This window comes from Panthera pardus, unplaced genomic scaffold, assembly GCF_024362965.1.
Source record: "Panthera pardus isolate Hobbes unplaced genomic scaffold, ASM2436296v1 HiC_scaffold_17, whole genome shotgun sequence".
NCBI classification, from domain to species: domain Eukaryota; kingdom Metazoa; phylum Chordata; class Mammalia; order Carnivora; family Felidae; genus Panthera; species Panthera pardus.
Window position 1 is genome coordinate 111,186,980 of NW_026526732.1, and position 26,854 is coordinate 111,213,833.

General features: G+C 43.7%; 2 pseudogenes; both read left to right on the forward strand.

Annotated features, from left to right (window-relative positions):
• LOC109252723 (protein numb homolog) overlaps positions 1-26,854 on the forward strand; it is a 53,324-nt pseudogene that overhangs the window by 4,925 nt on the left and 21,545 nt on the right.
• LOC109252666 (AP-3 complex subunit sigma-1-like) lies at positions 12,542-25,663 on the forward strand (annotated as a pseudogene).

The window sequence follows — 26,854 nt, forward strand, 5'->3', positions numbered from 1 at the left end:
ATTAGTTTAAAGGGAACCAAAAATTGTTAAGTGTTATGTTTAGATGAAGGATTGCAGGGGTTTGCAAATGGCAGACATTGGTTCCCTGTGAGCACTGTTGAAGGGGCATCTTTCCCAAGCCTGTCCCCTTGGCTTGGAGATGGCCATCTTCTCTGTACTCCTCTTCCCATGCTCCTCCTCCCGCATGTGTCTCTGTGTCCATTTTGTAAGGACCTCAGTCAAACTGGATTAGGATCTGCTACAGACTGAATGTTTGTGTCCCTCCAAAATTTTGAAACCTAATCCCCGATACAGTAGTATTTGAAGGTGGAGACCTTTGGGCAGTAATCATAAATGGAATTAGTGCCCTTAGGAAAGAGACCCCAGAGAACTCCCTCACTCCTTCCGCCCTGTAAGGACACAGTGAGAAGGTGGCACCAAGAAGCAGGCCTTCGCCGGACGTAATCTGCAGGCACCTTAACCCATGCTTCCCGGCCTCTGTGAGAAATATTGTTTACTGTTCAAGTCACCCAGTCTGTGGTATTTTTGCCATAACAGTCCAAACTGAATACCACCTTATCATTTAAAAAAATTTTAAATTTGTTTAAATGTGTATTTATTTGGGGGTGGGGGGGAAGCAGGGAAGGGGCAGAGAAAGAGGGAGACACAGAATCCAAAGCAGGCTCCAGGCTCCGAGCTGTCAGCACAGAGCCTGACGTGCGTCTTGAACCCACAGACCACGAGATCGTGACCTGAGCCGAAGTTGGACACCCAACCCACTGAGCCACCCAGGTGCCCCCACCCTCTCATTTTAACTTGATTACCTCTGTAAAGACCCTGTCTTCAAATAAGGTCACATTGTGAGGTACAGGGAGTTAGGACTTCAGCCTGTGGATTTGGGGAGGAAGGAAGGGGACACAATTCAAACCATAACTGAAAGCTTTTCAGCTTTCCCGTTCTGCCCTCCTCAGCTGCTTGCACCTCACCTCAGAGTGGGAGCAGCCGGCATACACTCCTGGGCTGATCAGACAGGTACCTAAGCCATCCTGCCATTTGTGTGACCTTTCCTTCTTATGGTCATTTCATTTCAACTTTTTTGTATTAAGAGCAGAGCTAGGCAGTTCCTGCATTTTAAAAGGGCTCCCTTGTGACTCTTGATCTCAGGATTGTGAGTTTGAGCCCCATGTTGGGAATAGAATTACTTAAAAAAAAAAAAAAAAAAGTTTAAAAGGGCACTCAAGGAGAAAAACCTTTTTTTTTTCCTACTTTCTTTTTTTCTTTTTTAACTTGTTTTATTTTTAATTTTTTTTTTTTTAATTTACATCCAAATTAGTTTATAGTGCAACAATGATTTCAGGAGTAGATTCCTTAGTGCCCCTGACCCATGTAGCCCACCCCCCCCCCACAACCCCTCCAGTAACCCTCAGTTTATTCTCCATATTTATGAGTCTCTTCTGTTTTGTCCCCCTCCCAGTTTTTATATTATTTTTGTTTCCCTTCCCTTATGTTCATCTGTTTTGTTTCTTAAAGTCCTCATATGAGTGAAGTCATATGATTTTTTGTCTTTCTCTAATTTCACTTAGCGTAATACCCTCCAGTTCCATCCACCTAGTTGCAAATGGCAAGATTTCATTCTTTTTGATTGCCGAGTAAGACTCCATTTATATATACATATATATATATATATATATATATATATATATATATATATATATATACCACATCTTAATCCGTTCATCCATCGATGGACATTTGGGCTCTTTCCATACTTTGGCTATTGTTGCTAGTGCTGCTATAAACATGGGGGTGCATGTGTCCCTTCTAAACAGCACACCTGTATCCCTTGAATAAATGCCTAGTAGTGCAATTGCTGGGTTGTAGAGTAGTTCTGTTTTTAGTTTTTTGAGGAACCTCCATGCTGCTTTCCAGAGTGACTGCACAAGCTTGCATTCCCAGGAAAAAACCTTTTCTTTGGAAATCTGTTCATCTTAAAAAAAAGAAGAAAAAAAGAAAATCTGTTCATCTTGTTCCTAATGAAAATAATACATTTTTAAGTTTATTTTTTAACGATCTCTGTACCCAATGTGGAGCTCAAACTCATGATCCTGAGATCACAAGTCCCATGCCCTTCCAACTGAGCCAGTCAGGGGCCCCAAAAAGAATAATTTTTGAGTGATTTCTGATATATGAAGCCCAGAATTTAAGATTTTGATATTATACATCACCAATCTCAGGAAGTTCTGTCCTCTCTGGTAATATGTTTATGAACACACAACATGTGTTCCAGTAACAAATTCATTAGAAAATTTTTGGGAAATGTAGAAATAATACAGGAGATACAGGATTGTATTCTTGGACATTAGGAAACAGCGGGAGGATCATGAAAGATGAATGGAAATATTAGCATATATAAAAAAACAATAAAAATCTTGAGATAGAGGAACAGTTTAAGACTAGCTGAAAGGGGGGTGCCTGGGTGGCTCAGTTGGTTGAGTGTCTGACTTCTGATTCTGCTCAGGTCATGATCCCAGGATTGTGGGATCACCCCCCGCGTTGGCTCTGTGCTGGGCGTGGATCCTGGGTTCTCTTTCTCCCACTGTCTCTCAGCTACATGCGTGTGCTCTCTCCTCTCTCTAAAAATTAATTAACTTATTTATTTAATTAATTATTTAATTTATTTATTAATTAATTAATAAAAAGATTAGCTGAAAGGAAAGTGGTCAGACTTGGGTTCAGGAAAGGGAAGGAGGCCTTCTGTGCACATGGCTTCCCAGTCCAGGAGGAAGCTTGGTCAATTAACCATGTTACATTTTCCGGTCTCAGTAGCTCTTGGGAATAGGTTTCCAGCAGCCAGTAAGAGAACAATTCTAATCCACCTCTTGGGAGAAATTATATCTCTTATTATAAGTTTCAGTTTAGCAGAATATCTCAGGTTATATATCTCATAAAAGTGGTTAGCTTAGGAAAAAGGGGGATGTCCCTGGGATGGGAAGGGAAGAAACCATGGGGACAACTCTGGGGGCACTGTCTCTCCAGGATCCTGCTGTTCATGTGATGCAGCTTCAGTGACCGTCTCTGTGTCCCTGTGAGGGCTCCTTCTGGTATTCACAAATATAACAAGATCACTAAAGATCACCACACTTAAAGGTTGGAGGTGAAATGGCCACAAAAGAGCTTAGAATGGACCTTCTAATTGAGCCAGGGAAATGTTCTTTAGTCACTGACCACTAAGCCTGTCAGTTACTTCTTGTCTGCGAAGTAGGATGAAAACAGAGATGCTTCTCAGGAAAATGAGACTAGGTGACCAGCACAGAAAGTGAGACACAGTATTGAGTGATTCCAGAGTATTGGAAAACGCAAGCTCTAAAGAGTAGTTGAGGCCAAGGAGGCTTTTCAAGGGTCAAGAAAATGTTCTTGACTGTGGTGGTGGTTACAAGACTGTCTATAATTAACCAACACTCATAAACTGTACACTTAAAATAGGTGAATTGAATGTAAATTATATTGCAATAAAGCTAGAAAAAAAAAACTAAGGTAATACAGGCAGGACCCCAGGAGAGACCGCCGGGGTGCTGAGATTACAGATAGAACCCCCTCCTTCCTAGAAGGTTAGAGCCCCTTGTCAGCCACCCTATGTGCTACAGCAAGTAACAAACCAGAGGAAACAGCTTAGCTAAGGAAAACCTCAGGTGGCCCAGAGCCTGAGAAAAGTCAACAAAGATAGCATCAGAGCTCTTGAAGCCAAGGGAAGGCATCCTTAAAGCTATTTTATTTTATTTTATTTTATTATTTATTTTTAAAGGCATATAATTTTAATCCTATCTTAACATTTGTGTCTATAAAATATTTTATAAAACGTGTCTTCACTTCAGCCCGATGCGGGGCTCAAACTCAAGAACTTCGAGATCATGACCTGAGCTGAAGCCGATGCTCAACCAACTGAGCTACCCAGGTGCCCCCGAATAACTTGTTTTAAATCAGATTGTGCTTCCAGTGTCCCTAGAGTGGAGTTTATCACAGTATTTCATACCCAAGAGACCAGGTCCAAATTGCTCAGAGGCTGCCAGGAAGTTAGAGGTCCTTATCCTGGGGCTCCTGGGGGGCTGTCGGTTAAGTGTCCAACTCTTGATCTCAGCTCAGGTCATGGTCTCACAGTTTATGAGTTCTAGCCCTGCACTGATGGTGCGGAGCCTGCTTGGGATTCTGTCTCTCCTTCTGTCTGTTCCTCCCCAGCTTGTGTGTGTGTGTGCTCACTCTCTCTCTCCCTCATATAAATAAATAAACTTAAAAAAACTTTTTAAGAACTAAGAAATCTGAACACTATATAATTTACGACGTTAAGATATTAAGGTATACCTTAATATATATAAGACATACCTAATGTTAAGGTATTAGGTATAATAGTATTGTGGTTTTTATCATAATGGTTTTTATTTGTAAATGGTATTTATAGATTGATGGTATGTCTGATATTTGCTTTGACATAATCAATGTAGGAAGGAGAGGTAAAGATCTAAATCAGGCTTTTTTTTTCTTTTTTTTGACATTTATTTCTGAGAGAGAGAGACAGAGCACGAGCAGGGGAAGGGTGGAGCAAGGCAGACAGAGAATCCGAAGCAGGCTCCAGGCTCCAGGCTCCGAGCTGTCAGCACAGAGCCCCACGCGGGGCTCAAATGCAAGAACTGCAAGACCATGAGCTGAGCCGAAGTCACACGCTTAACCTGCTGAGCAACCCAGGTGCCCCTTAAATCAGGCTTTCTTCACATGGATGCTACTGACATTTGGGGCCAGATAACTCTTTGTCGTGGGGGCTGTCCTGTGTAGCATCTCTGGTCTCTACCCTCTAGCTGCCAGGAGCTGTCCTCAGTTGTGAGGAGCAAAAGTGCAGACATTGAGGGGCACCTCGCTGGCTCAGTGGGTGGAGCATGTGACTCTTAGTCTTGCGGTTGTGAGTTCAAGCCCCACAATGGGTGTGGAGATTACTTAAAAAATCTTACCAAAAAAATGCAGACATTGACAAATACCCCTCTGGGGAAAGTCACCCATAGTTGAGAGCCACTGGTATAAATAAAAGAATATTGGCCTTGTGTTGGTAACTGCCAAGGTTAGCATATATGAATACATGAGAATTTATTCTTCTGTCACCTCTGGTTTTTTTTTTTTAATTTATTCATATTTTGAGAGACAGAATCAGTGTGAGTGGGGAAGAGGCGGAGAGAGGGAGACACAGAATCCGAAGCAGGCTCCAGGCTCTGAGCTTGTTAGCACAGAGGCCAATGTGGAGTTTGAACTCATGAGCTGCAAGATCATGACCTGAGCTAAAGTCGGATACTTAACTGACTGAACCGCCTAGGAGCCCTAGTCCCCTCTGTTTTTATATGTGTTTGAAACTCTAAATAATAAATTTTTTAAAAATAGTAACTTAAAAGTGATTAAATGAGGAGTGAGGAGGTGGAAATATTGGAAAAATATTTGGCCATAAAAACCTTGGCAACCACGAACTTTTACACCATTTTTTGACAAACCATTCTATGTAGTAAAAGTGTAAGCACAGCTAAGAGATGTGAGCTAGTGAAATATATTACCAATGGAGGTCCACAATTTATTGCTCCAGTGATGTTAAAAATTATAAGTATAATATATATGTTTCTATATAGTTAGCTGCCTAGGTCCGCTCTTGGTGCAGAATCAAAAGACAGAGGATGATATGGATGGTGGCCTGTGGGCTGTATGGGGGCCTTTAGGTCTGTTTTGTTTAGCCTACAGAGTAGTGGTCGACACATTGTCTTAAAAAACTGAATTTATTGTCAACATCTTAAAAATCAGATGATTTCCATAAGCAGAGACAGAGGACAAATGACAAGCTAAGAGAAAATGTATGCAGTGTATTTCACAGATAAAGGCCTCATTTCCCTATTCTATAAAGAGCTGTAAAAACATTGAAGGGGAAAAAGCCACCAACTCAATGGGAAAATGGGCAAAAGACAGGAACAGAGAGTTCAAGGAAGAAGATATACAAATGGTTCTTATATGTATGAAACAACACTCAACTTCACTTTTAATCAGAGATAGGCAAATTAGAGCACTGAGAAACTATTCTCACCTTGCAGATTAGCAAATAGCCAAAAGCTTGACAAGTGTACTTCTGGTAAGCAGAATTCTAAAACACTCCCCCCACTAATATCTGATCTCTGGAGTTATTCCCTGCAATAAGTTATAGTAAATGAAAAAAAGGCAGTTGGATTTTATGAATGTAATTAAGGTCCCAGTGAGTTGGTTTTAATTCTTTTATTTTTTTTTTTTAATTTTTTTAACGTTTATTTCTTTTTGAGACAGAGAGAGACAGAGCATGAACGGGGGAGGGTCAGAGAGAGGGAGACACAGAATCTGAAGCAGACTCCAGGCTCTGAGCTGTCAGCACAGAGCCTGACGTGGGGCTTGAACTCACGGACCGCGAGATCATGACCTGAGCCGAAGTCGGCCGCTTAACCGACTGAGCCACCCAGGCGCCCCCCCAGTGAGTTGGTTTTAAATTAATCAAAAGGGATATTATCCTGGTGGCCCTGACTTACCAGTAGGATGCCCTTCAACAGAGGACTTAGACCTTCCTGACGACAGAGACCTTCTCCTCCTGGCCTTGAAGAAGTGAGCCACGATGAGTTTTACAGCCCCAGAGAAGTGAATTCTGCCAACAACCTGAATGAGCTCATAGTAAGAGTCTTCCCCAGTGGAGCCTCCAGATGAGAGCACAGCCTGACCAACACCTCATTTACAGCCTTGTAAACAGACCCTGGGCACAGGGCCCAGCTCGCAGACTGCTGACACACAGAAACTATGAGACGATGAATGTTTGATCTTAAGCTATTAAGAGCGTGATGACACAATACTAATAGAACATTCTAGGTGAGACTGGAAGAAACAAGCTCTCTCGCACATGGCTAATGCGAGTGCAGAAGGTCAAAGCCCCGTGGAAGTTGGCTCTACGTGCCGGTGCATTTCTACAGTGTCTATATGCATGCTGACTTTGGACCTAGTAATTCCACTTTTGGGGATTTACTCTGAAGGTATGCCACTGTAAATTTAAAATAGCTTGTGTTTAGCCCTTTTTTACTACATCATTATTTATAATGCCATGGTGTCAGAAACAAGCTAAATTGCATATCGATAGGAGGTGGGTAGAATAAATTATGGTTTATCTATATACAGTGTAGTACTATGAAGCCCAGAAAGAATTAGGGAGATCTCTGAAATGGAGAATTCCAGGGTGCCTGGGTGCCTGGATGGCTCAGTCAGTTAAGCATCCGACTTTTGGTTTCGGCTCAGGTCATGATGTCACGGTTAATGAGTTCGAGCCCCACATCAGGCTCTGTGCTGACAGTGTAGAGCCTACTTGGGATTCTTGTCTCTCCCGTCCCTCTCACTGCCCTCCCCTGCTTGTGTTCTCTCTTTCTCTTTCTCTTTCTCTTTCTCTTTCTCTCTCTCTCTCTCTCTCTCTCAAAACAAATTTAAAAACTTAAAAAAAAAGAAGATTTGAAATAGAGAATTCCCAGGATATATCATTAAATTCAGAGTAGAATGAGAGAGTATATATAGCATGCTGCCTTTAGTGAAGAAAGCAATGAGAATCTGTGTCTGTACCTATATTTTCATAAAAAAGAAACAGGCTGAAACAGAAAGTACTGAAAATGGAAAATGGTTACTTAATGGGAGTGGGGAATGGGATAGGAGTGAGGCTTTTGAGTGAATCCTTTTTTACTTTTGAACTATGTGAATGTTTCACAAATGCAGTAAGGAAAAACTGTATTAATGATACAGATTTTGAAGTATTTAGAGTTTATTCTGAAATGCTTCAAAAACAAAATACATGCATGGATATGGGGATATTTAGATGGATGTGGTAAAGCAAATATAGTAAAAGGCTAATGGTAGAATCCAGGTAGTGGGTGTATAGATGTTCACTGTAAAACTTTTTCAGCCTTAACTGTTTGAAAATTTTGTAATAACATTGGAAAAAATTAAATGAAAATACATGAACAAAAGCAAACCCTAAAGCAATCCTGTGTATTAAGTTGGTAATGTAACCACACAGAGAAAAGAACTAAGTCAAATACATTTTGAACAGAGTATCTTGTACACTCTTAGTGGAAGGTATTTTAAGGACAAAAAGCTTCAAAGAAATCTTGAAAACCTTTCCTTATTAGAAATTTCCATTAACTTCATGATAAGCAGTCAGTCAAATCCCCTAGGTTACAATAAATACCAGGCCAACAGAATTCTTCCTGAAATAGCCTGTTTAGATTCAGTTTCAGAATGTTAATAACGTTATTCACAATAATTTACCAAGTATTCATGGCATACAGTTCCAGGAAGAATGTTTTATTACCCACTAGGTGGCAATACTATTCTAACTAAAAGCAGAACTTGAATTTGAAAGACTCCTGCATCTGACAAGCTGTATACTATATTGGTTTTCTCGCCTTTTGAGCAAACTGTACTTTCAGTAATATCTCTGCGAAGTAGTGTTCTTCAGAATTTTAGTGACAAAGAAAAATAGATCCTATTTCCAAATTCAGAATCACTGGATTGGTAGGGACCTCCAGAATAGCCCTCCTACTCTATCATCTTTCCTCTGCCCAAGAAATAGGACATTTCTCAAAGTTCTGCTCCAACGATTAGCATAAAGTCAAGCGGTTCATTCATTCATTTTTCCATTTATTCTTCGAAGAGCAAACAGTTTCTGGGCAATTACCATCCACCAGGCATTGCACTGGGTGTCGTGGATGTGACGGTGCATGCAGGCACAGCCCCACTGCTCTCGATGAGCTTAGTGTCTATTTCCCTGGCAAGATGGGAGAGTTGGCAGGCTCCTGGTTCTGCTCTTCACAGCTCAAGCAGAGGAAAGATCTTACAACCGAAAGAAAGGGAGGCACCAGTGAGGAAGAATAGACAAGTAATCGTTAGAAGGAGTAGGTGGAGGGTGCTGTGAGGCACACAGGACAGCACGAGCCCAGCCAGTCTTAAGAGTAGTCAGGGAAGACATCCCAGGTGAAGTGGCATTTTAAACTAAGACCTAAAGATGAGTTGAAGCTAGACAGGCAGAGCAGGGAGAAGGGAAGGACTATGTAGGTTCAAAAGTTGGAGGGGGAGAAATAGCATCTTATTCTCACCTGTATCCCCAACACAGTGTCTAGCTCATAGTCGACTTAGATTAAACACCACCCTCACTCTAAATGCTGTCACACAGTGTGACCTTAGACTTCTCCACTTCTTTGATCTAGGTGTCCTCACTCTGACGGTGAGTGAGATCACTCGGGGACACTGTGGAGCTGGAGATAAGAGGGCTCAGGATCTAAGGCTGAGGACCTCTGATAGGAAAGAGACAGGCAGAGAAAAGAGAGTTAGCAAGGAAGGCTGGGAAGCAGCAGCCCAAGCGGCAGAAGGGACCAGGCGAGCCTGGCATCTTGGAGGCGAGCAGTTTAAGAGCTAAGCATTGATTAATTGTCAAAAGTCAAGTGATTTAAGAAACAGCTGGGGCACCTGGCTGGCTCAGTCTGTGGAGTGTGCAACTCTTGATCTCAGGGTTGTGGGTTCGAGGCCCACTTTGGGTGTAGATACTACTAAAAAAAAATAAATGAAATAAAATATTTAAAAAATAATAAGAGGGGCGCCTGGTGGCTCAGTCGGATAAGTGTCCGACTTTGGCTCAGGTCATGATCTCACGGTTCTTGAGTTTGAGCCCCACGTCGGGCTCTGTGCTGACAGCTCAGGGCCTGGAGTCTGCTTCAGATTCTCTGTCTCCCTCTGTCTGCCCCTCCCCCACTCATGCTCTGTCTCTCAAAAATAATTCAAACAAAATTTTTTTTAAATAATAAATACTCAAAAGTGAGCATTAATTGATTGATAAGTTGCTTTTAGACTGGGTAAGGGAAGGTTCTGTGACCAGGTGGGTGCAGTGGTCACACCGCTGTGGGTTGACGATAGAGTCTAGCAGGTGAACCTGTCAAGCCAGCAAGTACAGGAAACTAAAGGGGTCTGGCAGGGGATGGAAGACAAGGTGGGAAAGTGCTTGAGCACATTCAAATGCTGCTAGAAGGAGCCAGGAGGGGGCTCGGGAAAAACAGCCTTCGAAGCCAGTGTGGCTGCTGGGAAGGCTGGAGAGCCTGGGGACTAACGCAGTGGTCTGGAGGAGGGGTGCCCAGGGGTGTTCTGAGCTCATTAAACACCCAGAGGGGATTTCTAAAAGACCTTTTTTGGAGGAATTTTGAGTTAGCAGCAGAAAGAGTGGTGCATTTGTTACCATTCCTGAGTATACTTTGACACATCTTTGTCATCCAAAGTCCAAAGTTTGTTTACCTTACAGTTTACTCCTGGTTACAGGTTTGCACCAATGTGTTTGCACAAATGTGTCCTGACATGTCTACATCATGTGATGCAGCATATTCTCACTGCCCTGAAAACCTCTGTGCTGTACCTGTTCATCCCGCCCTTTCCCCAGACCCTGGCAACCACTGATCCTTTTTTTTTTTTTAATTTGTTTATTTATTTTGAGAGAGAGAGAGAGAGAGCAAACGCATGATTGGGGGAGGGGCAGAGTGAGGGAGAGAGAATCCCAAGCAGGCTCCGCACTGTCAGCACAGAGCCTGACGCGGGGCTCAATCTCACGAACCGTGAGATCATGACCTGAGCTGAAATCAAGAGTTGATGCTTAACTGACTGAGGTGCCCCAGCAACCCCTGTCTCCAGTTTTCCCTTTTCCAGTTTTGCCACGACGTATAGTTGGATTTAAATAGTATGTAACCGGGGCGCCTGGGTGGCTCTGTCGGTTAAGCATCCGACTTCAGCTCAGGTCATGATCTCACAGTCTGTGAGTTCGAGCCCCACGTCGGGCTCCGTGCTGACAGCTCAGAGCCTGGAGCCTGCTTCGGATTCTGTGTCTCCCTCTCTCTCTGACCCTCCCCCATTCATGCTCTGTCTCAAAAATAAATAAACATTAAAAATAAATAAGTAAACAGTTTGTAACCTTTTCAGACTGGCTTCTTTCACTAACATGCTTTTAAGGTTCACCGCATGTCTCTTTATGACTCTTCTCAGTCCTGAATAATATTCCATTGTCTGGATGTACCAGGTCGTTTAGAGTGGATCATTTTTGGCAAACATTATTTTCAGGAATCATGAAACAAATAGTAAAATGACCACAAAGTAAATGCAGAGAGTGAAAATTTTTTGTTTTGAAATTTGGACATATGTGAGTAAAAAAAAAAACTTTTTCTGATTAAAAAAAAATTAAAGTGCACAAAAAGGGGGCAAACAATGCATTAATACTTTTGTATTAGATGTAAGATACAGTTTAGGGAAAATTGCTAAATCGTACCACTGATTGGATATAATCTTGAGTCACTCTCCATTTTTAAACAATTAAAAAAAAGGAAATGTCAACTTTTAAAGATTTTACTCAAATTCAGTAAAATGTTTCAAGTATGAACTAGAATTTGTCCTTACCACACAAACATATCCTACTTCTCCATTTGCTGTGTTTGACAGTTTTGAACTTTAAACACATAAACATTCCGGGGAGGAGGGGTGGGTCACAAAATATAATGACAGAATGGAAGTAACTCGAGTTCTATTTCTCCATCTATAATCACTGTGCTGTCATTTTTTTTCCAATCTAGTTTTAATGTTTGTTTATTTTGAGAGAGAGAGAGAGAACGAGCAGGGGAGGGGCAGAGAGAGAGACACACACACACAGGATCCGAAGCAGGCTCCAGGCTCTGAGTTGTCAGCACAGAGCCGAACGCGGGGCTGTAACTCAAGAAGCGGGAGATCGTGACCTGAGCTGAAGTCGGATGTTCAACCAACCAACTAAGCCACGCAGGCACCCCTCAATCTAGTGTTTAAAAGCAAAGATATAGTCCCCCAGGAACCGGAGACAGGAATCGTATCCAAAATGAACTATAGTGATTCCATGGGATCTATACTCTCCAAGCCACTGTGTGTGGCTGAGGCTGTGTTTGCTGGACGCCAGCCCTACACCCGGGAGGTCTCTGAACCACCTGCATGTAGAGCACAATGTTTATTAAAGGAACAATACAAAGTGCGCATTTCAAGTTTACACATATGTTAAGAGAGCCCAACGATAACTGCTAAGTTGTTTAGAACTGGCCAGCAAAAGATTGTTTTCAGGAAGGAGTATTTTATCTGACATTGTTTGGAATTTTCAGCCCATGGTGATGGTTAGAAGACCAGCAATGCAGTTTGGTTTCATTTATTTTTTGTTTGTTATTACTGTTTTTTTATTTTAGAGAGAGAGCAGGGAAGAGGGGTGAGAGAGAGAGAGAGAAAGCATCCTGAGTAGTCTCCACACCCAGCACAGAGCCAGACAAAGGGCTCAATGTCCCCCCCCTGCGATCACGACCTGAGTTGAAATCTAGAGTCAGATGCTCACCCAACTGATCCACCCAGGTGCGCCTACACAGTTTGTTTTTAAATCACTACGCACGCAGCCCTGGTGCCTGTGCCTGGGTTGACTGCTCCGCCGCGTCCCCCTAGGTAAGCCGCGAAGATGTGCTTGCCGGTGGCAGAAGGAAAGGCCGAAATGAAGCTTAGCAAGGGCAGGTTTGCTGCTGAGGCAGGGGTGGTAGGGGCAAGACCCCCTTAGAGATAGGCAAACCGAGGCAGGGCTGCAGCTGTGGTGGGCGGTGCATTTATTAAGGCTCCCATACGTTGCAAGAAAGACACACATGGAATTACATTGCAGGGAGGTGCGGGGCCCGGGAATGGTGTAGGAGCCCCCGCTGTGGCTGACCAGTCACTCTGGTACAAAAGAGGAGGCAAGTGATGCATTAATAGGCAACAGGCCTCTGAGAACTGAATGGAGAATGTGAGTTTTTATTTTAAGTTCTCTCTACCCGCCAACGTGGGGCTCAAACTCACAACCCTGAGATCAAGAGTCACATGTCCCACTGACTGAAACAGCCAGGCATCCCCAACAACCTGAGTTTTTGAGGTTCTTCTGAGCACAACCCAAGCATTTGCAGGCACTGGAAGACTGTGCCTGATGGGTGGGTCTGCCTGTCTTCCCCAGAACAGGCATCCCCACTGGGAAGAGAGCCACCGTACCCTCCTCTTTGAGGGGAGGCTCTCCCCTGCCCTGGCCGCCTTGCAGCCATTCCCCAGCTAGCAGGGTTGGTGTCTGGCAGATAGCACAAACCCCAAATGTTTTACATAGAAAGCTTCTATTGGGGATTACTCTCCTCAGAAGGTCCTGTGGGCCAAGATCTAATCGCCCGGTGGAATGCTCTTAGGCTCAGTAGAAACAGAAGAAACAGCTGCTGTGCAGAAAGAACAGAAAGGAAACAGAGGACTCAGGACCCACTGGTGGCTGGAGACCACTTTGGCCGAAGCTTAGAGTAACTTCTGTTGACTTCAGTGGGGGCAGGAAGGCAGATTGTTAACTGTTGTCTATATCCAGGGCTGGGAAACTTTCTTCTGGAAGGGGCCAGGTAATAAGTATTTTAGTCTTTCTTTACTGCATACTGTTTTTACCCCCCTCTTAAAACAATACAAACCATGGGGCGCCTGAGTGGCTCAGCTGGTTAAGCATCCAACTTCGGCTCAGGTCATGATCTCACGGTTTGTGAGTTCAAGCCCCACGTCAGGCTCTGGGCTGCCAGCTCAGAGCCTGGAACCTGCTTCAGACTCTGTTTCTCCCTCTGTGTGCCCCTCTGCTGCTTGCACTCCGTCTCTCACATGGTCTCAAAAATAAAAACATTAAAAAATAAATAAACAAACAAACAATACAAACCATTCTCAGTTCTCAAGCAGGAGAAAAACTGGCCATGGGCCGGATGTGGCCTGAAGACCATGTTTTGCTGACTTTAGATAGTTGACCCATTCTTAAACTGAAGAGAAATCACAGGGAGGCAGTCTATCAGAGATAGAGCGAAGTGACTCTACCATCCCAAGAAAGGAGCCTTTCTTGCAAAAGACTTGATAAATAATTTGGAACCGGGTGCATGTAAGAGTCACTTTGTTCCTACTGGAGTGAAAAGAGAAGAGTGTTGTGGTGAGAGAGCTGGGGTACGACTGACGGGCGGCCACTGCCCTCGGCGGAAAGCGGAAGTAGGGGAAGTTACAGGGTCTGCCCCGAGTTCCAGGTTTGCTGATGCAACTTTTTTCCGTGTGGGGGATTTATGGGGTAGATATGAAATAGATTTGTGGAAAATGGACTGAAAAAGGACTTCAATGAAAAGAAGCACAGTCTATCCCCAGCTATGTTTATTTTGGATTTAAGTCTCCAAAGTGTGTAAGAAAACGGGAAAACCCAGCTCCAGACAAAACTGTCCATATCTGTGATAGTGGGAAAGGGAAGGGGACATTCTCAGGAGCTCAGGACTTTAAAAGGTATATACAAAAGATAAAAGGGGGACTACCTCCCTCGGAACGAACGCAATATCAGCCAAAACCGACACACGGTGTTCGGAAACCTAGAACAAGCAGAGTTACATCCTCCTCCTTAGAAGCCGAAGGCTTGGTGAGAAGAGGCGCTGGGATTGGGTGCACTCAACTATCAGGGCTGGGTCAGCACTGGCTGCGTAACTCGGGGGCTCCAGTGTAGGATGAAATGTGAGAGTCTCGGTGCTAAAATCAACAACAATAACGACAAAAGTTGCTAATAATTTCAAGATGCTAAGAGCAGGATAAAAACCAAGCTCAGGGCTGCTCTGAGCAAACCATTCAGGTAGGTGCACACTCATGAGACAGTTCTTGCCCGAGGACGCAGGACTGTTGAACCCTCCCTGTCTAACCCGCCCTGCTTCCTTTAAGGTTCTCAAAGGGAGACGTCAAATACAGTGTATGGGACCCACTAGCAGGTTCCCCTTCGTTTTGCGGTGGGTTCCTGTAGCCGCCTTTGTGGCTCTCTGGTGCACTGGGCTGCAGGACACAACTGAGGCCCAGCACCCAGATCTTTCTGCCAAGCAGGAACCGAGAATGCCTGAGGGTTTAAAGTGTGAATGGAGAAGAGAAAAACAGCAAATGTCTGGCCTGCCTAGAGGGCAGCAGATAAGCCAGGAGAAGTAGAAGAGTGCCCTGTGGTGACCTCTCCCACAGGCAGACACCCCAGTCCCTGTCCCAGATGTTCTTCTAAGAAGGCAACTGGATGGAGGGGACTAAAGGCAGACTTTCTCCAGCTCCCCCGGCGCCCCTCACCGATGAGAGGAAAGGGGCTTTTAAAAGTATATTTGGACTTAAAAAGAAACAGGAGAGCAGTATTCTCCGCTGCTTTGATGGAATTTGATGGCATAAATGCCAAGAGATCCCAATAAGCAAGGAAAACAGCCGATTATTTTTCTTCACCTCCTTCGTAAAGCGATGGTTATGGTCATCTGAGAAGTTTTAACAAAGGGAAGAAGAGTGTCTAAGAGAGTGAGGTAATAATGCGGGTGTTTAAAATGAATCCAAGTGTCTAGAACTGTACAAAATAGGATAATGTAGGAAATTGCACATGTGCTCTGAGTCTTTGTAATTAGTCTTTGAGTAATCATAGGACACAGGAGAAACCAAACAACTGGGCAAAGAAAAAAAAATCACAAATTTTGGGAGGAAGAAATAGAAAGTTTAATCCTCAAAATCGGGACTAGTAAATTTGAAATTTAAACTGTTGGTAAAATTGCGAGCAAACAGCACTAGAGAGTCGAGTGTAAGAATGAGATAGTAATAGGGGCGCCTGGGTGGCGCAGTCGGTTAAGCGTCCGACTTCAGCCAGGTCACGATCTCGCGGTCTGTGAGTTCGAGCCCTGCGTCAGGCTCTGGGCTGATGGCTCGGAGCCTGGAGCCTGTTTCTGATTCTGTGTCTCCCTCTCTCTCTGCCCCTCCCCCGTTCATGCTCTGTCTCTCTCTGTCCCAAAAATAAATAAAAAACGTTGAAAAAAAAATTAAAAAAAAAAAAAAAAAAAAAAAGAATGAGATAGTAATAGAAGCCCACACGTGTTGTCTAAACAAGTCCTTTCAATCCAGACTCTCTTACAAAAGGGGGTGGGGATGGGAGTACAGTTATAGTGGTAAATCAATGGAATAAAAGCAGTAATTCCAGCAAGATGATGAACAAGACCTAGCGTGTTGTCCTTGGGGACAAGAGGAAGAAATGGTGACAGGTGAATCCGCAGCCTAAACCGTACACGCCGTGCGGATGAGTTAATGTGTCAGAGTCCGCTTGTCCAGGGGGTGTCTCGTAGGGTCTGTCCATCGCTGCCCCGTTGAGGAGCTTTGTCAGTAACCTACATGCTGGCACAGGAGGTGTACTTACCAGGTTTAAAGATTGTCCGAAAACTAGAAGGGACACGTAGTGCCTTCGCTACAGGTTCATGTCTATGTAGGCTGGAATCTCAATTCCAAACCAGCAGGTTGACATTTTTAACTAGAATACACGTGAAGAGAATTTTTAGCTTTAAAAAAACAAAAACAAAAAAGAAACAACAAGATTTTTGGGGGCTCCTGGGCGGCTCAGTTAGTTGGTTAAGCATCAGACTTGATTTTGGCTTAGGTCGTGATCCCAGGTCACAAGATCAAGCCCCCCGTCGGGTTCGGTACTGAGCATGGAGCCTGCTTGGGATTCTCTCCCTCTCTCTCCCTCTGCCCCCCCACCTCATGCTCACATGCCCTCTCTCAATAAGTTAAAAAAAAAAAAAAAGGATTTTTGTCGGGGCGCTTGGCTGGCTGAGTCAGTGGTGCACGCAACTCTTGAGCTCAGGGTTGTGATTTCAAGTCCCACGTTGGATCCAAAGATTACTGAAAAATAAGATCTTAAAAAAGAATTATATTAAAAAATGAGAGTGTTAGTACTACTCACTTAATAGAGTTCTTTTGAACATTGAGAGATCGTACTTACAAAACATTTAGATCAGTGCTCTATAAATGTTACCTGTTCTTGTTCAGTTCTGGGCATTTTGTGTATGTTGGCATATGTATATGTATGACTTTTTATCACATATGTTTATTGAAAAATTATACATGTATTAAAATATTAAAACAGGACCTTTCATTTTTCTGTACAAATGGGCACAATGTTCTGTACTTTGGTTTTTTTCCCGCCACAGACTGTGTATCTTGGAGATCTTTCCATATAAGCACATGTAGATCTCCATTCTTCTTTTTTTTTTTTTTTTTTTTAAAGAAACACATTTTCTGGGGTGCCTGGGTGGCTCAGTTGGTTAAGCATGCGACTTCAGGTCAGGTCACGATCTCACAGTCCGTGAGTTTAAGCCCCGAGTCAGGCTCTGTGCTGACAGCTCAGAGCCTGGAACCTGCTTCGGATTCTGTGTCTCCCCCTCTCTCTGCCCCTTCCCTGCTCATGCTCTGTCTCTCTCTGTCTCAAAAATAAATAATAAAAACATTAAAAAAAATTTTTTTAGTAAAGAAAACACATTTTTAAAAAATATTTATTTATTTTTGACTGGTTTGGGGGAGAGACAGAGAGAGAGAGGCAATTAGAGAATCCCAAGCAGGCTCTGAACTGTCAGCGCAGAGCCTGATGTGGGGGCTCGAACTCACAAACCATAAGATCATGACCTGAGCCGAAGTCGGATGCTTACCCGACTGAGCCACCCAGGCACCCTACTCCATTCTTTTTTAAGCTGCGTAGTATTTCATTGTGTAGATGTACCATAATGTATTTGCCTTGTCTGTCATTTAGGTTGTATTCAGTCTTTTGTTTTTACGGACGATGCTGCCATGGATTTCCTTAGAACTCCAACACTGGAGTCAGAGTGACCGCGTTTGGGTCCCAGTATTGTCACATGCTAACTCTGTGGTCCCGGCTTAGCCTTACTCCACTTTAATTTCCTTAAGTGTAAAATGTCAGTACTAATCGTGCAGAACTCAGAGGGGTTCTTGTGAGGATTAAATGTAAAATGCCTTGCTTGGTCCCTCATACCTAACAAGTAAGCTCTCAACAAATACAAAATACTCCTATTTTTTATTTTCCAACTTTATTTACATTTGAGTTTTTCTGTAGGGTGAATTCTTAGGGGTCATATTGTGAGATCCTAAGGTGTACATCTAAAGCGGGTGGCCAGTGTTAACTTGTCTCCGCATCGGGTAGTCATGTTTGCCCCTCTAGGTGACCAGACACTACGTTCCTGCACTCTTGTGCCCTTGGGGGCTGACCTCTGTAAAACCGTATCAGATCACATCTCTACCCACCAACTCCCAGTCAGCTTCCCTGTGAGAAACACAGGCAGCAAGACGGGGTGGGAGGTAGGAGCCCCGGGCCTCTGGGTGGCCGTGGCTACACCCCTTTTCCAGAAGCCACTTGGGTGGCTCCTCCCTCCTCCTTATCCACTCCCTTCACGGTTCAGTGAGAGCCCCCTCCCCCTGCTGGATGTGCCTGGTGGCTGCCACTTCCTGTGGCGGCTTGTCCCTGGGCGCTTCACCAACCCTTGTAGGCCTCCTCGGCCCTGGGCACGTCTATAAATAATCCTCTTATCAGACTTCCTTCAGTAAACCCTGTTAGCATGCCATCTGGCTGGTACACCAACCAATTTACATGCCCGCCGATAAGCTAGGAGAATACTTGTTTGACAATACTTGTTTTGCCAATACTCTCGTGTCAAATATTTTTTGGGATTTTCCCTAAAATTGTCCCCTAACTTGTTTATTTTTTCTGAGCACCAGTGCTGTCATTCATCTTTTATTACAGACAATGTTTACTGTTGAACTTCAACTTTCTTTTTTTAAAAATTTTTTTAACATCTATTCATTTTTGAGAGACAGAGACAGAGCATGATCAGGGGAGGGGCAGAGAGAGAGAGGGAGACACAGAATCGGAAGCAGGCTCCAGGCTCTGAGCTGTCAGCACAGAGCCCGACGCGGGGCTTGAACTCGTGAACCCTGAGATCATGACCTGAGCCGAAGTCGGAGGCTTAACTGACGGAGCCACGCAAGTGCCCTTCTTTCTTTTCTTTTCTTTTCTGTTCTTTTTTTTTTTTAAAGATTTTATTTTTTTAAGTAATGTCTATACCCAACGTGGGGCTTGAACTCAGGACCTGAGATCAGGAGTCGCATGCTCCACCAACCGAGCCAGCCGGGCACCCCTGAATTTCAATTTCTTAAAGGCCTTTGCATAAGTGTTGTCTTACTATGCTTCAGACTGCTGTAGCAAAATAGAGTGGGCAGCTTATAAAGAGTAGAAATGGATTTCTCACAGACCTGCTGTGCGGGAAGCCCAAGATCGAGGGGCAGGCAGAGTCGGCCTCTGGTGAGAATCTGCTTCTTAATTCATGCTCATCCTCTCATGATTGGAAGGGGCAAGGGAGCTCTCTGGGGCCCTTTGTGGGTTTTTTTTTTTCAAGTTTATTCACTTATTTTGACAGAGAGCATGAGTGGGATAGAGGCACAGAGAGAGAGAGAGAGAGGAGAGAGAATCCCAAGCAGGCTCCGCACTGTCAGCACACAGAGCCCAGTGTGGGGCTCGAACTCACAAACCTCAAGATGACCTGAGCTGAGATCAAGAGTCCGATGCTTAACGGACTGAACCACCTGTGGTTTTTTGTTTTGTTTTGTTTTGTTTTTCAATAAGCTGGGGTGCCTGTTTGGCTCAGTCAGAAGATCATGTGACTCTTGATCTCAGGGTCGTGAGTTCAGGTCCCATGTTGGGTATAGAGATTACTTAAATAAACTTTACCAAAAAAAGTACACATGTATTTTTAAAAAGTAAGTTCTACACCCAACACGGGGCTCCAACTCATGACCCTGAGAGTCACATGCTCTACCAGCTGAGCCAGCCAGGCTGTCTGGGGTCCTTTTATAAGGGCGCTAATGCCATTCATAAGGGCTCTACCTCATAACCTAATCACCTCCCAAAGGTCTCACCTCCACATAACATCACTTTGGGAGTATGTGTCAACATATGAATGGGGGGGGGGGGGGGCGGGATGCAAACATTCAGTCCGTAGCAAATGTAGATATTTATTTCTTCAGTATTGTATTAGTTCAATCTTTACAAGGCCAATTAAGAGTATAAAAAAATTTAGGGGAGGGGCGCCTAGGTGGCTCAGTCGATTGAGCGTCCGACTTCGGCTCAGGTCATGATCTCGCACTCCGGGAGTTTGAGCTCCGCGCCCGGCTCTGTGCAGACAGCTCAGAGCCTGGAGCCTGTTTCCAATTCTGTGTCTCCCTCTCTCTCTGCCCCTCCCTTGCTCATTCTCTGTCTCTCTCACTCTCAAAAATGAATAAATGTTAAAAAATTAAAAAAAAAATTTAGGGGCACCTGGATGGCTCAGTCGGTGAAGCATCCGACTCTTTTTTTTTTTTTTTTTTTTTTTTTTTTTTAATTATTATTTTTTATTTTTGGGACAGAGAGAGACAGAGCATGAACGGGGGAGGGGCAGAGAGAGAGGGAGACACAGAATCGGAAACAGGCTCCAGGCTCCGAGCCATCAGCCCAGAGCCTGACGCGGGGCTCGAACTCACGGACCGCGAGATCGTGACCTGGCTGAAGTCGGACGCTCAACCGACTGCGCCACCCAGGCGCCCCACTCTTTTTTTTTTTTAATAAAATTTTTTTTAATGTTGGGGCGCCTGGGTGGCTCAGTCGGTTAACCGTCTGACTTCGGCCCAGGTCATGATCTCACAGCCCGTGAGTTCGAGCCTCATGTCAGGCTCTGTGCTGACAGCTCAGAGCCTGGAGCCTGTTTCAGATTTTGTGTCTCCCTCTCTCGCTGACCCTCCCCCGTTCATGCTCTGTTTCTCTCTGTCTCAGAAATATTTTTTTATTTTTTTATAAAAAATAAAATATAAAATATTATTTATATTTTAGAGAGAGAGTGAGCAAGCAATGGAGTGGCAGAGAGAGAGGGAGACAGAATCCAAAGCAGGCTCCAGGCTCTGAGCTGTCAGCACAGAGCCCGACACGGGGCTCGAGCCCATGAGCTGTGAGATCATGACCTGAGCCAAAGTCGGAAGCTTAACTGACTGAGCCACCCAGGCGCCCAAGCATCCAACTCTTAATTTTGGCGCAGGTCATGATCTCACGGTTTATGGGATCAAGCCCCACATAAGCCTGCTTGGGACTCTGTCTCTCACTGCCCCTCCCCCACGAGCATGTGCATTCTCCCTCAAAAATAAATAAAATAAGAAAATTCAACCAAAATTATATTAAGAATTATTGGAAACTTCATACTCCAGAATACAGGCTATTAAGGAACCACCATAACTTTTGTTAGGTGTGATGATGACTGTTGGCGCGTTACAAAAATGTCTCTCTAGATTTACCCTAAAATGTTCCGGAAGAATGTTCTCTCCTATCAGCACAGAGCCCGCTTCGGATCCTCTGTCTCCTTCTCTGTCTGCCCTTACCCGCTTGTGTGTGTGTGCGGGCTCTCTCTCTCAAAAATAAAAAATAAACATAAAATAAAATGAAATACTTCAGAAGAAGAAAAAACAGAGTGAGGGGAATACATGGAACAAGCCTGGGAGATGTTGGTAATTGTTGAAAGTGGATGATGAGTAGGTGGTATTTCACCACACACATATTCTTTTCTATGCCCGTTCATTACCTCCACTGTTGTGTTTACTTGAAAAGTTCAAGATAAAAAACAACAACAACAACAAAACCAATGGCAACAACGAACAAAAAGACAACTAAAAAATACAAGTAGGGAGAGGGTGACTAGCAAGATGCACCGGGGAGGCCCTCTCGCCTGCCCCAGCCTGGCCCCCAGCACCCGCCAGGTCACTCCTGCCCAGCCCAGCCCAGCCACGAGCAGGCGCTCCTCGTCTTCAAGCACAGGAAGCAGTGGCTGTGCACGTTCTGCCTGCCCTGCCGTGAAGACCAACAACAGCAAACCATCAGGGAGATTTTCCGGTTGCCACGCAAGGAAGATGAAAATGTTTGCAGTTTCCTAGAAGGAGAATCATTACTTAGAGGCTCTAACAAACTGACGTATGGACGTTACACACAGCCTTCTGTTTTGTCTTCCATGTGGATTCTTCGGAGAGTGAAGTTGGCATTTGAAATGTAATTTGGTATTCTTGGAGACATTAGACAAGTATTTTTGAAAGTGTCTGAACCGGATTTAATTCTCCCTGTAGACAAGGTCGATGGTATGCTTGCAGAAACAGGGATGCGGGGAACGGTATTGGAGACCAACATGAATGAGATTGTTCCCTTCGTTGATGCACAAAAACACCCGAAGACAACCCTGACGAGGCGGGCATCGCTGGAGCTCCAACCTGTGCTGTATCAGCTGTAAAGAATGTGAATCTTCCTGCAATCCCAAGAAATACTGACATTGATAGCATTCGTGTAAAAGTGGCAAGGCTGCCTTCTTTTCGGTAAATGATTCGCAAGGCTAAAAAAACAAAATTGGGCTCTTCCAGGGTAAAATCCAGAGGGAAACGGCATTTAATGTTACATGCAGTTGCTCTCCACAAATAGGGGAGAGTCTTGGATTTAAGTCAAAATACTGTATAGAAGTTGTATAACATTGACAAGTTCCTGCGTGATTTTTTTGTCTTTCCTAATCTGCATTCCTGCGTCCGCTGAAGGCCTGTCTCTACATACCGGCTGCTACGGTATTCAAAAAGCATCTTACATATTCTTTAATTACGTACAACCCAAATGTTGGTGTTTTGAATGGATTACAAGCACAGCATTCTTTAATTCCTTCTACTATTTGTCATGGTGGTTATTTAAAGAACCAAGTATATGTTGCATGAAAACAGTATGACCTTTTTCTCTTGGCTTAAATAAGCGCCAAAGTAACTGGGGGGAAAAAAATTCAAGTGGAACAGTTTCAGTTGGGCCGTACCTCTCTATGATCTACATTCCCTTAGGTATGACAACGAACATTTAAGCATAACTTTTCAATTTCATTTATTTATTTAAGTAGGCTCTGCACCCAATGTAGGGCTTGAACTCACGACCCCAAGATCAAGAGTCGCACACTCACTGAGCCAGGCAGGTGCTCTTAACCATAACTTTTCCATTGTGATTTTATGTTCACATCATATTTGGATATCCCCCGATATATTTCTTTTTTACATTTATTCATTTTTCAGAGACAGAGCACAAGCAGGGGAGGGGCAGAGAGAGAGAGAGGGAGACACAGAATCTGAAGCAGGATCCAGGCTCCAAGTTGTCAGCACAGAGCCCGACGTGGGGCTCAAACTCACAAACCGCAAGATCGTGACCTGAGCCGAAGTCGGAAGCTTAATCCACTGAGCCACCCAGGCGCCCCACCCCCAATATTTTTAAAAGAAAAACTTCAAACATACATGCAGATTTCTCACATCCTTTTTATTTTGAAAAATTTCGTGTATCTGTGCAGATCGACAGAACAATAGTATGAAAGTCTGTGTGCCCACTATCTAGATTCAACAACTTGAAAGTATTCATGACCCTTTTGCTCCTTCTGTTGCTCCCTCCTCCTCCTGAGTTTTTCAGTGTCCCTGCTCAGAACCCCCCAACAGCTCCCCTTTCTGCTTGGCCCTTGAATGTGGTTGTTCTAAAACGGCTCCAGCTCTGTCCTTTATCTTGACTTAAGAACTAAAACGTTGTGTCCCTTGTTAAAGGCCTGTCAGTCATCAGAAGATGGAGAGAAATTGCTCGGTGTAGGAGAGCCCATGAGAATGTCTGCTTCCTGAACTACTTCCTGCTCCTTCCTTTTGATCTTCCCAGTTGCAGATCTTCTGGCCTTTGCATGTTTACTGTAAACTATACCCTGAAGCTATTCCCAGGAAGGCATGCAGGGGACAGATTTGGTGGAGATTCACGCAGACTAAATACCGTCTTTCTGGGGCGCCTGGGTGGCTCAGTCGGCTGACCATCCGGCTTTGGCTCAGATAGCGAGTTCAAGCCCCTCATTGGGCTTTGCGCTGACAGCGCTGAGCCAGGTTCGGATCCTCTGTTCCCCTCTCTCTGCCCCTCCCCTGCTTGCGCTCTTATCTCTCAAAAATAAATAAACATTTAAAAAATATGTCATCTTTCTCAGTTATAAAATTGTGGGATGTCACTATCCCCCCCTCCCCCATCCCCACAGATAATTTAAAAGTTGACGATCACACACCCCATTAACAGGTTAAATACGCACAGTACACATTGATTCCTGGTCTCAAGCTTCACAGACCCTGGAAAAGACTGCATCTAACCCTTTTAGTGTCCAAAGGGGAAAGGGAAAAGTTTGTTCAACTAACTCTAACTGCCTGTATTACTTGAATGAGAGGTGAGTGTTGCCTTCAGAAGTTCCTTGCTGTTGAGGTACAGTCTCAGTTATGCTGAGAAGGAAGCCGGAGCTGAGGTGAAGTGGACCTTGAGACTGGGAGAGAAAAAGAGCAGTATATGGTGCTGACGGGTCGGATAAGGAACAGGGAAGGAAGTTCCCTGAGTCCTTTAGTGTGTGGTGGGGCTTTTTTATTGCTTAAATCAACACAGTGCAGAAAATTAACGAGCATATAAGAGGATCCTTAATAAGCAGTATGTGTTTATTATTGGAAAAGATAAGTTTAAAGAAAAGGAACTAGCTTAAAGCAAGACCGTTTCCTTTTTAATTTTGTTATTTCCCAAATATGGTTGCCCTGTGGCGGCTACTGATTTAATAGAAGTAAAACAGCTGATGTTAATAGAAGTCACAGATTGGTTTTGGTCTTGGTTGGCTTTTTAAAGCAAAATGGTTGCCCTTTTTATTTTCTATTCCATACTACATATTGAACAGTGTCAAATATCTAGCTAAAGGATCCCATGTGGAACTCTTTAATAAGAAAATAGTATTGACGGGGCTTCTTATGAATTAAAATGATTAAGAGGAAAGAATAGTTAAAAAGATATATATCCTGTGATTATATAACATACTTTTATTTTAACAAAAGACTAATTATTAATCTCTTATTATAAAATGGTAGCGGAGTTGTAATAATTTACTCTGATTTCATTATCAAAAGTCTAGCACGGGCGCAGTCCGAAAGAAGCCTAGAGTTTAATGTATCGTACCAACGTCGGTTCCTTAGTTTGGCAGCCATACTACAGTAATGTGCGATGTTAACGCTGGGGAACCTGGATGACAATTATGTGGGAACTCTCTGTCTTATCTTTGTTACATTTTGTAAATATAAAAGTATTCTAAAATAAGTTTATGAAGAAAAACAAAGCCTAACATACGATGTTGAGTATAGCAATGGATGTATGGATAACGATCTGCTCAGTATTACCCCAGTGACGACTATAATCATGAAAATTACACATGAATAAATCTTGTAAATTAAAAATGTGACATTTTTCAAGAAAGTTCCATGTGAAAATATTCAGCTCAGGTTATCAATTCTAAATTAACAATCAATAAAGCACAATCAGACTAAGAACAGTTCTTTAATGTGTTGGGTACTTAGGACACCTAGAAATACTTTTTCTTGAGGCTAAAATAAATTAGATGAGGCCATTTGAACAAAAGAAATCTGTTATCTGCCAGTTTCTCCTGCATTTCTGGTTCATTTGGAAAGAAAAACAAAGAACTGCGAGGATCAGATGTCTATGTGTTCCTTCTTTCTCCGTTTTCTGGTATTTGTATATTCCTGAAGTTACAGCAATGGTAAGATCCCACTGAGGTATAGCGTTCTTTCAATAAATAATTCTGCAGACTTCATTAAGGATATCACATGCCTTCTCATTAAATAAACAGAAAGAAAGACCCTGTGTCCATTAGGCTTCTCGTCGGTCCCACCTCAGTGTTTGACATTCAGTCTTATAGACCAGACAAGTGCAAACAATAGTCAGTTCATGGGCCACATTTGGCCTGTTGTCTTTTTTGTTTTTTTAATAGCCCATGAATTAAGAATGGTTTTTACAATTTTTTTTTAAGTTTATTTTGAGAGTGAGCATAGGAGGAACAGAGTGAGGAGAGAGAGAATACCAAGCAGGCTCATAGCTATCAGCGCAGAGCCCAACGCAGGGCTCCAGCTCACGAACCGTGAGATCGTGACCTGAGCCGAAATCAAGAGTTGGACGCTTAACCAACTGCGCCACCCACGCGCCCCGGTTTTTACATTTTTAAATAATTGAAGTAAAAAATACCAAAAGGAGAATCTTTTGTGGCACATGAAATGAAATTCAAACTTCAGCATCTGTAATTAAAGTCTTACTGGAATACACCATAAAATTGTGGCTGCTTTCCTCCTACAAAGGCAGAGCTGAGTAGTTGTGACAGAGACTGTATGGCTTGCAAAGTCTAAAAATGTTTGCTATCTGAGCCTTTCGAGAAAAAGTTTGTCGATCTGTGGTAGACAACTTCCCCCATACACACACTCCCTGTTTGTTTTCAGAACAGTGTTCTCGTTTCTTGGCTTTCCAACCAAGTGCCGCTGTGGGATTTAAGCAGCCGTGAGCAGGGCTGGTGTCGCGAGGAAAGGACTAAAAGCGTAGCTAACCAGGAGAGATCTGGCAGACAGTAACACTCAGGAAGGTAAGATGTCAAGTACCAGAGGAGCTAATATATGGCTGAAGAGGCCAGGCAGGTCCTGGTGATCTAACAGAAAGGAGGTCGCATCTTAAGAAGTCAGCTGAGGAACGGGAGACTTGAGGTACGAGTGGTCTAGGCAGAGTCTAGAGGGTCAAAGTTTGCAGCAGGAGCTGCATGAAAAACAAGGTGATACCCAACCCAAGATCTAATCTTGGGGCGAAGGAGATTGCCCCATTTTAACACTGCTCTCTCGGTTCGATAGCCTTAGGTCCAAAACTACCAGCGCCGTCCGGAAGAAAGTTCAAGTTTAAAAACGCAGACCTGAAACGCCTGGCTGGCTCAGTCAGTTAAGCATCCGACTTCGGCTCAGGTCATGATCTCACGGTTCATGAGTTAGAGCCCTGCGTCAGGCTCTGTGCTGACAGCCC